We start from the raw sequence: 15,047 nt of genomic DNA on the forward strand, positions 1-15,047 counted from the left end.
TATATGTCTTTCTAGAAACCCTCCCATTACTCTCCATGTCACTTGAGAGCCCAAATTCCTTACACAGGCCACAAATAATCAATCCCCATTGAACTTTCCAGCCTAATTTTCTACCATATCCATTCTTTCTTATTCCACATCAGGCACATAGAACACTTGGCTAGTTTTCAACAATAATCCTGCCTTTATAGTTTTCATATTTACAGTCAACCATTTTTCCAGAAAATTCCTCTATTACTAGGGAACTTAACTTAGCCACTATTATGAACTAATCTCAAATATTAGGGGTTTAATATCATAAAAATAAATTAATTCCTCTGACAGGGAGAATAACATGTGACCATTCCTTGTCAAATTGTTCTTTAAGTTGTGTTGATCTAAACAGTGACTCAAAGATACAAGTCCCTTCCATCTGTCTTTGCAGATCTCTACATCTGGCCTGATAATTCATTTATAGTCAGCCTTCAACCAAGGAAAAAGAGAGGGGGGGAATGAAGGCTTATGCCCCAGAAGTAAATAAGAGGACCCTCATTGGTGTCCTAAAAGATGTCCTGTGCACATGGGATGTATTTGCAGTGAAATCTCACTGAATGCCCTGTCCAAAAAAAAAATGACCCTCCACTGATAGTCACAGGATGTTCTGTTCACTTAAGATATACTTCCATTGAGGTCCCCAGGGTTGTCATATCCACATGGTTTCATATAGTTGGAAGGATATTGAGATATATAGCTCTAAGGGGGCAAACACATTCAGGAACATCTCTACATAGTGATAAGAGGGTATCCATTTCTTTTTTTTAATAATAATTTTTAATATGTTATGTTAGTCACTATACAGTACACCCTTAGTTTTTGATGTAGTGTTCCATGATTCATTATTTGTGTATAACACCCAGTGCACCATGCATTATGTACCCTCCTTAATACTCATCACTGGCCTATCCCAATCCCCCAGCCCCCTCCCCTCTGAAGCCCTCAGTTTGTTTCCATTTCTAATAGCATATTGCCCATCTGTGTCACATTCAGTCACTTTGGTCACCAAATACTCCATGTAGCCCTTTTTCTAAACATAGAATACACTATCCTGGGTGCCTGGGTGGCTCAGTCAGTTGAGCATCTGCCTTCAGCTAGGGTCATGATCTTGGGGTCCTGGGATTGAGTCCCACATGGGTCTCCTTGCTCAGCAGGGAGCCTGCTTCTCCCTCTGCCTGCCACTCCCCCTGCTTGTGCTATCTCTCTCTCTCTGTCTCTGGCAAATAAATAAATTAAATCTTAAAAAAGAATACACTATCCTCATGAAAGAATATAAAAATCTGTCCAGTTATTGCATTCCGTTCAAGATCTAAGATTTCTGAAGGTCCCAAAACAAATGTGTCCTCTTGGTCCAGTCATACTGAGTAAAATATAAATAATTTCTCTCATATGACCTTCATCAAGAGAACAGAAACGATACAGTGTTTATATAATGGTAAAACAGAAACAAGATGATTCAAGAAATGTTCTTATTCAGAAAGGAGAGGAAAGTAAGTAACATAGAGACAGACACCATAGAAATGCAGCCATACAGGTATACAAACATCACTAATGCAGAAGGAGACGCTCCAAAAGGTTCAGATCTCAAGGAGAACAGAGAGAAAAGGCCACATCTAAGAATGTAGGAAGTCCAAAGATGTGCTTTAGGGGAAAAATAGATGGCAGGTGCAGCAGAAGGGAGAGAGCCGTGGTTAAAGAGAAAGATGAGAGAGGAGCACATAGGGAAAAACACAAGGAGAACATTTCTCCAAAGATATTGGCTAGGAAAATAGAAAGAGTTGATTTTTATGAGTTTTTACAACCAATGGGGCTCAAAGACTGGAGTTTTAAAGATCACTGGTTTTGGCTGGGATAAAATATGGAAGGCAGACTCCAGATGCTTCTGGAGAGAAGGTAGGAAACAACCCTAGGGCAGACAGCATGGAAACAGCAATCTGAAGAATGCCTGGAACATACTGTGGGGATTATTATTTATTTTATTTATTTTTTTCCTCTCAGAGCATGTCCCTGAGAGGCAGTATGCCTAGAGACTCATCTCTGGGAACAAGGGAGCTGGCCTATGCCATTTCACTACCCAGCCATTCAACATAAACACAGAACCACCTGAGGGAAGCAGGTCAGCATGGACACTGGTTGCCTAACTTGTTTACACCAAGCCCACTCCCCAGTGCTCTGGAGGGACTGTCCTTCTCAGTCAAGCTTGCTTCAGTCCCAGCATGGCGGACCCTTTCCCCAGAAGACTAGTGCAAACCCCTGCTATATCATGTATCCCATGACCAGGGAGTTCTGTAGGACCTCAGTTCTGGTGAAGGTGGTTTCAGGTCTCATTTCACAAGGAGACCAAAGCATACCTAGTTAAAAGTCATCACATGCAGGGGTGCCTGGGTGGTTCAGTTTGTTAAGCAACCAATTCTTGATTTCAGCTCAGGTCATAATCTCAGGATCATGAGATTGAGCCCTGCATTGGGATCCATGCTTAGCATGAAGTCCACTTGAGATTCTCTCTCACTCTCTGACCCTCCCCCTCAAGTAAGTAAGTAAGTAAATAAATAAATAAATATCTTTTTTTTTTCTTTTAAGTCACCACATGCAGGCCAGGGACCAAACACCAAAACAGGTATAACTAACATGCCTGATGGAGAGTATAAAGCAGTAAACATAAGGTTACTCAGTGGGCTTGACGAAAGAATAGAAGACATCAGTGAGACCTTTGCCACAGAGATAAAAGAGTGAAAAAAGAATCAATCAGAGGTAAAGGATGCAATAAACAATATTGGAAACAGGCTTTGTGCAATGAACAGCAGCCTGGAAAAAAAAACAGAGGTATGAATTAGTGACGTAGAAAATAAAATAATGGAAAATAATGAAGGTGAAGAAAAGAAAGACAGAAAGAATTATGCAACATGAGAATAGACTTAGGGAACTCAGTGACTCCATCAAACATAATAACATTCGTATTTTAGGAGTCCCAGAAGAAGAGCAAGAAAAGGGGACAGATCATTTATTTGGGAAATAATATCAGAAAACTTCCCTAATTTGGGGAAGGAAACAGACATCCAGATCCAGGGGGCAAAGAGAACTCCCCTTCAAAGTCAAAAAAAGGAGGTCAATGCCAAGACATTGTAATTAAATTTGCAAAATGCAGTGATAAAGAAAAAAAAATCTTAAAAGCATCATGACAAAGAAGTCCTTCACTTATAAGGGAAACCCATAAGGTTAGCTGGAGATTTCTCAACAGAAGTTTGGCAAGCCAGAAGAAAGCAGCATGATATACGCAAAGTAATGAATGGGAAAAAGCTGCAGCCAAGAATATTCTATCCAGAAAGGCTATCATTCAGAATAGAAGGAGAGGTAAAGAGTTTTCCACACAAACAAAAATTAAAAGAGTTCATGAACACTGTTTAAACCAGCCCTTCAAGAAATATTAAAGGAGACTCTCTGTGTACAAACTAGAGACCAAATGTGTCAAAGATAAGAAAGGGACAGAGAAAATTGCCAGAAACAATGACAAAATATGGGGGAAATGGCACTAAATAATATCTTTCAATCATTACTTTGAATGTAAATGGAGTAAATGTTCCAAACAAAAGCCATAGAGTGTCAGAATTATTAAAATACAAGATCCATCTATATGTTGCCTACAAGAGACTCGTTTTACATGTAAAGACATCTGCAGATCAAAAGTGAGAGGGTGGAGAAATATTTATCATACTAATGGATGTCAAAAGAAAGTCTGAATAACAATATTTACATTGGACAAATTAGACCTTTTTTGTTCTTGTATTGTTTTTATCCCGCTTTAGAATCAGATTAGTACTGGCCTCATGCAGTGATTTTGAATGTGTGTCCTCTATTCCATTACTTGTAAGAATTTGATAAAGATTGTCATTAATTATTTTTTTAATGTTTGGTAGATTTCACCAATGAAACCATGTGGTCCTGGGCTTTTCTGTGCTGGGAGATTTTTGATTCCTAATTCAACTTTCATTCTTGTTATTTGTCTAAAAAGATTTCCTACTTCTTGGATTCAAGATCCATGACTCAATCCTGGTTACTTGAGCATTTTTATGAATTAGTTGTTGTTTTTGTTTTTGTTTCCCCTAAGTTATCTGATTTGTTAATATATAATTGTTTATAGTAATCTTTTATCACACTATGTATTTCTGTGGTTACCTGTCATATTGTTTTCTCTTCCATTTCTCATTTTGGTTTTTGAGTCTTCTCTTTTTTCTTCTTAATGTAGTTAAAGCATTACCATTTTTATTTTTTGGAAAAATTGTTATTACTTTCAATGTTACATTATCATTTATTCTGTTCTCTATTTTATTTATTTGATTTTTTCTTTAGTGTTTCCCTCCTCTACTAAATTTTAGCTAAGTTTCTTCTTTTTCTAGTTCCTTTGGTATAATGCTGTTTATCTGAACTTTTTTTTAAAAAAGATTTTATTTATTTATTTGACAGAGAGATAGAGAGCACAAGTAGGCAGAATGACAGGCAGAGGGAGAGAGAGAAGCAGGCTCCCCGCTGAGCAGGAAGCCCAATGTGGGTCTCATTCCCAGGACACTAAGATCATGACCTGAGCTAAAGGCAGCCACTCAATGGACTGAGCCACCCAGGCGCCCCTGAACTTTTTTTTTCCTTAATACAAGCATTTATAGCATAAATTTCACTCTAATGTCTGCTTTTGCAGCATTCCATAGATTTCAGAATATTGTTTTCCTTTTCTTTTGCTTTAAGACATTTTGACTTGCCATTTGATTTATTTGGTTCATTGCTTGTGCAGTAGGGTGTTGTTTAATATTTACATATTAAATATTTAATATTTACATATTAAATATTTAATATTTACATTGTATTTTTTCCAGGTTTGTTTTATTTATTTATTTACTTACTTATTTTAGAGAGAGAGGGTAAGCATGAGCATGAGTGGGGTGGGAAGGGACAGAGGGAGAGGGAGAGAGAATCTTAAGCAGGCTCCATGCTCATCATGGAACCCCATGCAGGGCTCAACCTCAGGACCTTGAGATCATGACCTGGGTTGAAATCCAGACGCTTAATCAACTGAGCCCCTCAGGCACCCCTGTTTGATTGTTGATCTTAATTTTGTACCATTGTGGTTGGAAAATATACTTGGTAATATTTCAGTATTCTTAAATTTGTAATATTTGTTACATCTCTGTTTATATATTTAACCAGGGCATTCTACTTCACATACTTGAAGAAAATGTGTATTCTATTTTCTTGGAGGTATTGTTTTATATACATCTTTAAGAATGATGTATTCTAAAGTATTCTTCAAGTAAAAAAATGTTCTTACTGAAAAAAAAACTTTAACTGAAGGTACGTATTTAAAATAAAACACATAAGAGGGTAGGTGAATGGAGGGAAGGGTGAAATATGTTGAGGGGATGAAGAGTACACTCATCATGAGCACTGAATAATGATGTATAGAATTGTTAAATCACTATATTATACACGTGAAACTAATATATCACTGTATGTTAACTATACTGGAATTGAAAAATAAATGCTGAATCTTGATTTATTTAATCCTTACCTTCCGTGCTTCTCTCCATATAAACAGTTAATTTGAAATAATCTGAAACAACAGGTGTAAAGTCCATACTCCTAATCTGGGCTTTGCCTAAGGAGTTTTGTTAATCACTATCAGTTGATTAAAATTTTTACTAGAACATTATTTTATAATTTAAATTCAATTTAGTTAACATATAGTATATTGTTAGTTTCTGGGGTAAAATTTAGTGATCTATCAGTTGCATATAACACCCAGTACTCATTACATCCGGTGCCCTCCTTAATGACCATCACCCAATTATCCCTTCTCCCACCTACCTCCCCTCCAGCAACCCTCAGTGTGTTCCCTATAGTTAGGAGTCTCTTATGGTTTGCCTCCCTTTCTATTTTTATCTTATTTTATTTTTCCTTTCATTACCCTTTGTTCATCTGTTCCATTTCTTAAATTCCACATATGAGTGGAATTTATGTGGTATTTGTCTTTGACTGATTTATTTTGCTTAGCATAATACCCTCTATAGTTCCATCAGCATTTTGGCAAATGGCAAGATTTCATTCTTTTTGACGGCTAATATTCCACATTTTCTTTATCCATTCATCTGTCAATGGACATCTGGGCTCTTTCCACATATTGGTCAGTCTTTTAAAAATTTCCTTCCTTCTTACTTTGTGTACAACAAAATAAGATTTTTCAAACCCTGCAATGGCCTCCAATTCTAGTTCTGTCTGCTCTGTTTCACTTTTGTGCATATCAACCAATTATTTTCTGAGCTCCTCTTTGTTTTACCCCTTGTCAAATGTAACTGGGGGTGTGGAGTGGGCTCTCAATGTGTTTTTTTTTTCTCCAAAATTTTATTTAAATTCAGTTTGTTAACACTTACTGTAATATTGGTAATGTTACAGGATTTTTGTTCCCTTGGTTTTGATGTTCAGATCCAGGGGTTTTTATAAGTTCTTTTGCAGAACTATCTTGAGCATCCTGAGTGTGGGACCCCTGTTAATTGACTGCCAAGGTGTACCAATCAGGGCTTTGATCATGCACCCATACACCTATTGGGTTATTTTTCACATGTTGATTGTCTTTTGGGCTGACATTTGAAGACTAACTGCCTCAATTTGTGATAGTGACCAATGTTTTATGGTTAATTGTTTTGTATCAGGATGTTTTGCAAAAGTCACTTCTGCAGAGACTGCTAGACAGGATGTTATTTTGATTTTGTCTAAGCCGCAGAACAGGATGCTAGTGCAGTTTTGTATTAGCTGTCCCAGGTTTTTTGCTTTATTGTTGGGGAACCTGCCCTCACTACCTAAGTGTCCAAGTAACTCTTATCAGTTTCAGGAGTAGAATTTAGTAAGTGCTCATCATAACGAGTGCCTCCTTAATAGCATCAACCATTTGGCTCATCCCCCACCCATCTTCCTCTGTCAACACTGTTCGTTCTCCATAATTAGGAGTCTCGTGTCGTTTGTTTCCCTTTCTTTTTTTCCCCTTCCCATATGTTCATGTTTTGTTTCCTAAATTCCACATGAGTGAAATCATATGGTGTTTGTCTTCTTCTGAGTGACTTATTTCCCTTAGCGTAATATTCTCTAGCTCCATCCTCCTCTTTGCCATGGCAAGATTCCACTCTTTTTGATGGCTGAGTAAAATTTCATTATATGTATTTATATACATACCATGTGTTCTTCATTCATTCATCAGTCAAAGGACACTTCAGCTCTTTTCATAGTTTGGCTATTGTTGACTATGTTGCTGTAAACAGCAGGGTGAAGGTACACCTTGAAATCTGTATTTTGTATCCTTTGGGTAAACACCTAGTAGGGCAATTGTTGGATCATAGGGTAGTTCTACTTTTAATTTTTTGAGGAATCTTCATACTGTTGTCCGGAGTAGCTGTAAGAGTTTGTATTTCCACCAACAATGTAAGAGGGTTCCCCTTTCTCCACATCCTCACCAACATCTGTTTTTTCTTTCTTGTGTTGTTAATTTTAGCCATTTTGATAATTGTTAGATGATATCTCATTATGATTTTAATTTGTATTTCCCTGATGATGAGTGATGTTGAGAATCTTTTCATGTGTCTGTTAAATGTCTTCTTTGGAGAAATGTCGCTTCATGACTTCTGCCCATTTCTTAACTGGATTATTTGTTTTTGTTTTTGCCCTTTTTGGGGTTGAGTTTGATAAGTTCCTTTTAGATTTTGGATACTAAACCTTTTTTTTTTAATTTTCAGAGGTAGAATTTTGTGACTTATCGGTTGCATATATAAAATAAGACATTTATTATTATTATTTTGTTCAGTTAGCCTAAATATAGTACATCATTAGTTTTTGATGTAGTGTTCAATGATTCATTATTTGCATATAACACACAGTGCTCTCACAATGCCCTCCTTAATGCCCATCACCCAGTTACCCCATCCCCTCACCCACCCTCATTCCATAACCCTCAGTTTGTTTCCCAGAGTCCAGAGTCTCTCATGGTTTGTCTCCCTCTCTGATTTCTTCCCATTCAGTTTCCCTCCATTTGCCTATGGTCCTCCACGCTATTCCTTGTGTTCAACATATGAGTGAAACCATACGTTAATTATCTTTTTCTGCTTAACTTGTCTCACTCAGCATAATTTCTGCCAGTTGCCTCCATGTCAATGCAAATGGTAGGTAATCATCCTTTCTGATTGCTGAGTAATATTCCATTGTATATATGAGCCACATCTTCTTTATCCATTCATCTGTTGAAGGATACTCTTTATCCAATATGTTCTTTGCAAATATCTTCTCCTACTCTGTAGGCTGCCTTTTAGTTTTGCTGATTGTTTCCTTCACTGTGTAGAAGCTTTCTATCTTGATAGGTCCTTACCCATTTTTAAATAGGAGTGTTTGTTAGTTTGTTAGTTTGTTTCTTTGTTGCTGAGTTGTGTATATTATTTATATATTTTGGATATTAACCTCTTATTGGATCTGACATTTAAATATCATCTCCAATTCAGTAGGTTGCCTTTTTGTTTATATGATGGCTTATTTCACTGTGAAAAAGCTTTTTATTTTGGTGTAGTCCTAATGTTTACTTTTGTTTTTGTTTCCTATGCCTGAGAAGATATGTCTAGAAAAATGCTTCAATGCTTGATGTCAAAAAATTACTGCCTAGGTTTTCTTCTAAGAGTTTTATGGTTTCAGGTCTCACATTTGGGTGTCTAATCCATTTTTTTTTCTTTTTCTTTGTCTTTTTTGTAAAAAAAATTGTATTTATTTATGTATTTATTTGAGAGAGAAAGAGAGGGAGACCACAAACTGGGGGAATGGGAGAGGGAGAAGCAGGTTCCCCACTGAGCAGAGAGCCAAAGCAGCTTGATCCCAGGACCCTGGGATCTTGACCTGAGCCAAAGGCTGATGCTTAACCAACTGAGCCATCCAGGTGCCTCTAATCCATTTTTTTAATCTATTTTGATCTAGTAATTTCAGCACTGGGTATTTACCCAAAGAATAGAAAAACACTAATTTAAAAAGATATATTCTCCCCTGTGATTATTGCAGCATTATTTACAAATAGCCAGGATATGGAGTTACCCAAATGCCCATTCAGAGATGAATGTATAAAGAACATATAGTAAATATTTATATATGGAATATTACTCAGCCATAAAAAATGAGATATCGTCATTTGCCAACACCATGGATGGAATTAGAGTGTTGAATGTTAAGTAAAATACATCAGACAGAGAAAGATAAATACCATGTGAATTTTACTTATATAAGGAATTTCAGAAACAAAGTAAATAAATGAAGAAAAAAGAAACAAAAAATACACTCTTAAATACAGAAACTATACTGGTGGTTGCTAGAAGGGAGAGGGTGAGGAGATGAGAGAAACAGATAAAAAGGATTAACAGTATGAAAGTTCCTCAAAAACTTAAAAAATGGAACTCCCTTATGACCCAGCAATTGCACTATTAGATATTTCTCCAAGTAACACAAATAGAGTGATTCAAAGAGGCACATGTACCCCAATGTTTATAGCAGAAAGTTCCACCATAACCAAACAATGGAAAGAACACAGATGTCCATCAACAGATGAATGGATAAAGAAATGTGGTATATACATACAAAGGAATATTACTCAGCCATCAAAAAGAATGAAATATTACCATTTGCAATGATGTGAATGGAGCTAGAGGGTATTATGCTAAGTGAAATAAGTCATTCAGAGAAATACAAATAACATATGATCTCACTTATATGTGGAATTTAGGAAACAGAACAGATGAACAAGGGGAAGGAAAAAAATAAGATAAAAACAGAAAGGAAGACAACCATAAGAGACTCCTAACTATAGGGAACACACTGAGGTTTGCTGGATGGAAGGGGGGTGGAGGGGTGGGATAAAATGTGTGATGGGCATTAAGGAGGGGACTTGTTGTAATGAGCACTGGGTGTTATGCAACTGATGAATCACTAAATTCTACCCCTGAAACTAATAATATACTATATGTCAATTAATTGCATTTAAATAAACAAAATAAAGGATTAACAGTACAGTTATTTTGATGAGCACTGAGTAATGTATTGAAATTTTGAATCATTAGTAGAAAAAGAGAATTATCATATGGTTTCACTCATATGTGGAACATAAGGGTTAGTGCAGAGGACAACAGGTTTGGGGGGAGAGTGAACGGGAAGAAATCAGAGAGGGATACAAACCACATGAGACTCTTGACTCCAGGAAACAAACTGAGGGTTTTGGAAAGGGAGGTGTTTGGAGGGAAGAGGTAACTGGGTGATGGGCATTAAGGATGGTACATGATGTGATGAGCACTGGGCATTATACTGAACTGATAAATCATTGAACATTATATCAATAACTAATGACACACTATATATATATATGTATGTGTGTGTATGCAAATTAAATTTAAAAAACTTAAGAAATAAAAATAAAATAAAATAAAAACCAGGGATGTACTGTATGATGACTAACATAATATAATAAAATAATATTAAAAAAAGAAAACAAATTGACACTACACACTCCAGTAGAAGGGTTCTGCTTTTTTTTTTTTTTTGGACATCTTTCTACTTCTTTTATGACATGCACATGTCTATGATATGAGCACTGAAACTAAAGCAAATGGTGGAAGAAAGATTAATATAATATAGAATCATTTTTAGAGAAATAAAAAAGTCAAAATGACAAAAACTATGATGTATTTCCATAAAGTTAAGGAGTGCGGGTCTGCCTCTCCTGCCTCTCCTTCCACCTCTTCCACCTCTTCCACCTCTTCCACTTCTGCCATCCGTGAGACAGCAAGGCACATTTCTCCTCCATTTCCTCCTCTTCAGTCTACTCAATGTGAAGATGATGATGAAGACCTTTATGATAAATCCATGTCCACTTAATGAATAGTAAACAATTATGCTGTACAGTTAACAACCTATCTGCTGTGTTTGTGTGTGAGGGTCTGTGTGGAAGTCTAATAACTGTACAGCAAGAACTGTATGAGATGTATTTGTGCTGTTATCATCACCACTACCTAAGTATTGATCATGTGCAAGTCTTGTATGCAAGTGGATAACCCGTCCTTATGTAAGCACAAGGTGAGTGATATTTAATAAAAAACGAATAGCGTGTTAGCTTTCTTACTGTTTTATAACAGCTTTCAAAGAATACATTATTGTACTCTATATATAATTTCTTTCTCTCATTTTACAGTACAATAATGTACTGTCATCATATTTTTTGTAGTATAGCAATGTTTCCAATACCGTATTATGAATATGACTATAATACTGTATGCCATAAAATTTTATAGTGATTCATTCATTAGTGTATAGACTAGGCAACTGTGAAACAATTGTTATCAATTACACTGGGCTACTATAAAGCAATTATATTGCTGCTTCTTCATTATCATTATCAATGTATCATTATACCTGCAAATAAATATGAATTTCTTTTCACATGATCTTTTCACTTTTGATGTCTAATGTTAATAAAAAATATAAATAAATATAAATGTAAAAATAAATAAAAATAAATATAAATATAAAATAAATAAAAAATAAATATAAATAAAAAATATAAAACATCCACAGTGTTTTGCATCATATAAGACAATATTGATGTAGATACTGAAAGAGAATTCATCCTGTTAATAAATGATATAAACTTACAGTATCAATAAGCACAGTAGAGTATTATAAATATATTTTTCATTCTTTATGATTTTTTAAATAACATTTTATCTCTAACTTACTTTATTGTAAGAGTATTAGGGGTGCCTGGGTGGCTCAGTCAGTTAAGCATCTGACTTCAGCTCAGGTCATGATCTCAGAGTCCTGGGATCAAGCCCTGTATCAGGCTTCATGCTCAGCGGTGACTCTGTCCTTCTCCTTCTCCTTTTAACCTTCCCCCTGCTGGTACATGCTCTCTCTCTGTCTCTCTCTCCCTCTCAAATAAATAAATAAATCTTTAAAAAATAATACAGTATAATTATATATATATATATATATATATATACATATACACACATAGAGGACAATAAAAGTTAGAGCATATATATATATATATATAGAGAGAGAGAGAGAGAGAGCATATATATATATAGAGAGAGAGAGAGAGAGAGAAAGAGAGAGGACAATAAAAATATTATTTAAAAAATCTTAAAAAAAACAATAGTTTATTAGCACTTAATTTGGGGGGGATTCAAAAGTTATCTGTGGACTTTTGACTGTACAAGAGGGTTGGCACCCCTGAGGTTGTTTAAGGGTCAACCATAATGTCCTAAAATTCTTTTCTTTTTAATATTTTTTATTATATTATGTTAGTCACCATACAGTACATTCCTGGTTTTTGATGTAAAGTTCGATGATTCATTAGTTGTGTATAACACCCAGTGCACCATGCAATATGTGCCCTCCTTACTACCCATCACCAGCTTATCCCATTCCCCCACCCTTCTCCCCTCTGAAGTCCAGTTTGTTTCTCAGAGTCCATAGTCTCTCATGCTTCATTCCCCCTTCTGACTATCCCCCCTTTCTTTATCCCTTTCTTCTCCTATCGATCTTCCTAGTTCTTATGTCCTAGTCTAATGTCCTAAAATTCTTGAGTGTAACAACATTGTTTTGTTCACTCTTCAGTTCTTAAATATACAACAGTACATCCCACCTCTCATACTTTATAAATATTTCTGGAACACATATGTAATAGAAAATATTTTAAAAATATAAAACATTTTAGCAGCATCTAATAAAATTGAGAAGTGTATGGCCTGTAACAAAATCTACTTATAAATACATACCAAAATATTCTAGCTCATTTTCTTACTTATATACAGAGATTAACAAAGATACATATTTTACAATATTTTGAGGTAGCAAAGAATAAGAGAAAACAGTTTTTTATATAAAGAAATGATTAAATAGAATTCAAAATTATACAATGAAATAATATCAATTTATGGTTAAATTATGAAATTGTACGTTAGAGTAAATTGAACTATATATTTCTGAAAAGATAGATTCTCAAATATAATCATTTTAATGGACAACAATAGTTTTGGAAAAATCTGAGTTATGGATGTAAATTTAAATAAGTTATATAGAGACTCTCCTGATCTCCACTGACCTTGTCTCTCACCTCTTCATTTCCCAGCATCCTTTGGTGTAGTATGTGATTTAGTTCTGACCAATGGTCTTTGAATGGAATTGTGAACCAATGCCAGGCCTGACTATTGAGAATCTCCCAGATAATCTCTGCCATGATTTAGAATTTATGTTAACTAGAGATGGTCCTCTGCTGTGTTTGGGGCATTATGTATTTTAAGGCTTGCTACAGGAGCCAGCACTCCCTTATCTAGTGAATATACATCAAGTAAATATTTGCTATTTGGAGACATATATGTATGAAAATAACTCATGAGTTATATAGTTCTCAAGATAGATGTTGCTTTTGTGAAAGGGAGATAGGATAGAGACACAAGGTAATCGACATTTTTCTTGAATTAATCTTTTATTCTCTGTGGGGTCACACCTGCCATCACAGCATATTATAAGACTGGGAAGGGGAAATTGATTTTAAAATTACCTGGTGATGGTATCTTAGACCATAATTGTATAACTGTCTTCTTTCTGGTTACTGAGGCCCATTCTGGGTTGCATTCAGTATTTCAGAATTCTAGCTGTCACTTACTGGTTTCCATGTATATTCAGGGGGTTTTATATGTCCTATGATGTAAAGTAGCAAATGGCCTTAGATAAACCAGTGCCCACTGGAGCCTCAGTGGCATCTCAGCCAGCAGAGATAGTCTGTGTTGCCCCTAACTTGGTTTCTGCTGAAGCAGGGCAGCTGCTATTTGGAATTTGGGGATGCCATGTTAACATTGTCATGGTCTTCCTAATATGCAACAGGCTGTTTGTTTAAATCAGAAGCCTCTTCTTTCTACAACTAAGACTCACTTGACCCACAGCTATTTCTAAATATCCCCATTAGGGAGCTCAGTATAGATCCCTTATTTGTCACATAATTTTTTGAAGAAAACTGAATGTGTCAATGTGTTTATGTGTTTTATGTAGGAAGTGATTGGTCGAATCACTGTATAAAGTAATATTTTTAATAAATTTAAAACATTACATGTTTCTCTCACAACATACTAAAAAAATTCCATGCAGATTAAAGAGCTATATGTACAAAGTTTTAAAACCTCTATGGAACAATGTTGAAAACAGTGTCTATATATTATGATGGAGAAGGCCTTCCTAAACAAAATAGAAAATTCCAAATTTGAAAGAAAATGACTGACATAATTGAAACCAGAATCAAAATCTGCACAAGACAAAAAGATAAGTGTATGTTAAAATTTAACTTTTGGGAAAAGATAATTCATATATAAACAGAGATTAATATTAATAATAGATAAGAGGAAACAAGCCAGATAGAGGACAAACTACAGAGTCAGAAATAACAGAATTTTGTAATTGGCTAATTCAGTGTTTAAGAAATACTAGGAATAATGACCATACAGAAAGATGCTAAATAAAAATTAATCAGTAAACTGTAAATCTAAACATGTAACCTAGATGGAATTGATTATATTGGCAAAAATCTGTAAAGTGTAGCCAATACTGATGGATGATTACATAGGGATTGATGCAGAAAAGAGGTAGACAGGCTTATGGACTTTTATCAAGACTTGGAGAATGACCCAAAGGCACCAAAAAAGGAAGTTCTTACCAGCCTTGCTCCCAGGGGACAGAAGGACTAGCAGTGGTTATCAGATTCCACAGCAGCTAAAACTGCTGGGAGGATGGCCACAGACGAGGGCAGAGCCTCAGCGGGGATGATCTTGGCCATTAATAGTCTCATCCTGACAAGACAATGCTGGGGGCATGAAAACCAAGACCTAAGTTTTCTTCTACCCTTTAATCATTTGCTTGGGGTCTCTCATTGGCAAACTATCTAGAAGGCAGAGGGACAAGTATTCCCC

The sequence above is a fragment of the Ursus maritimus genome, unplaced genomic scaffold (assembly GCF_017311325.1).
Source record: "Ursus maritimus isolate PB19 unplaced genomic scaffold, ASM1731132v1 scaffold_5, whole genome shotgun sequence".
Lineage (NCBI taxonomy): Eukaryota > Metazoa > Chordata > Mammalia > Carnivora > Ursidae > Ursus > Ursus maritimus.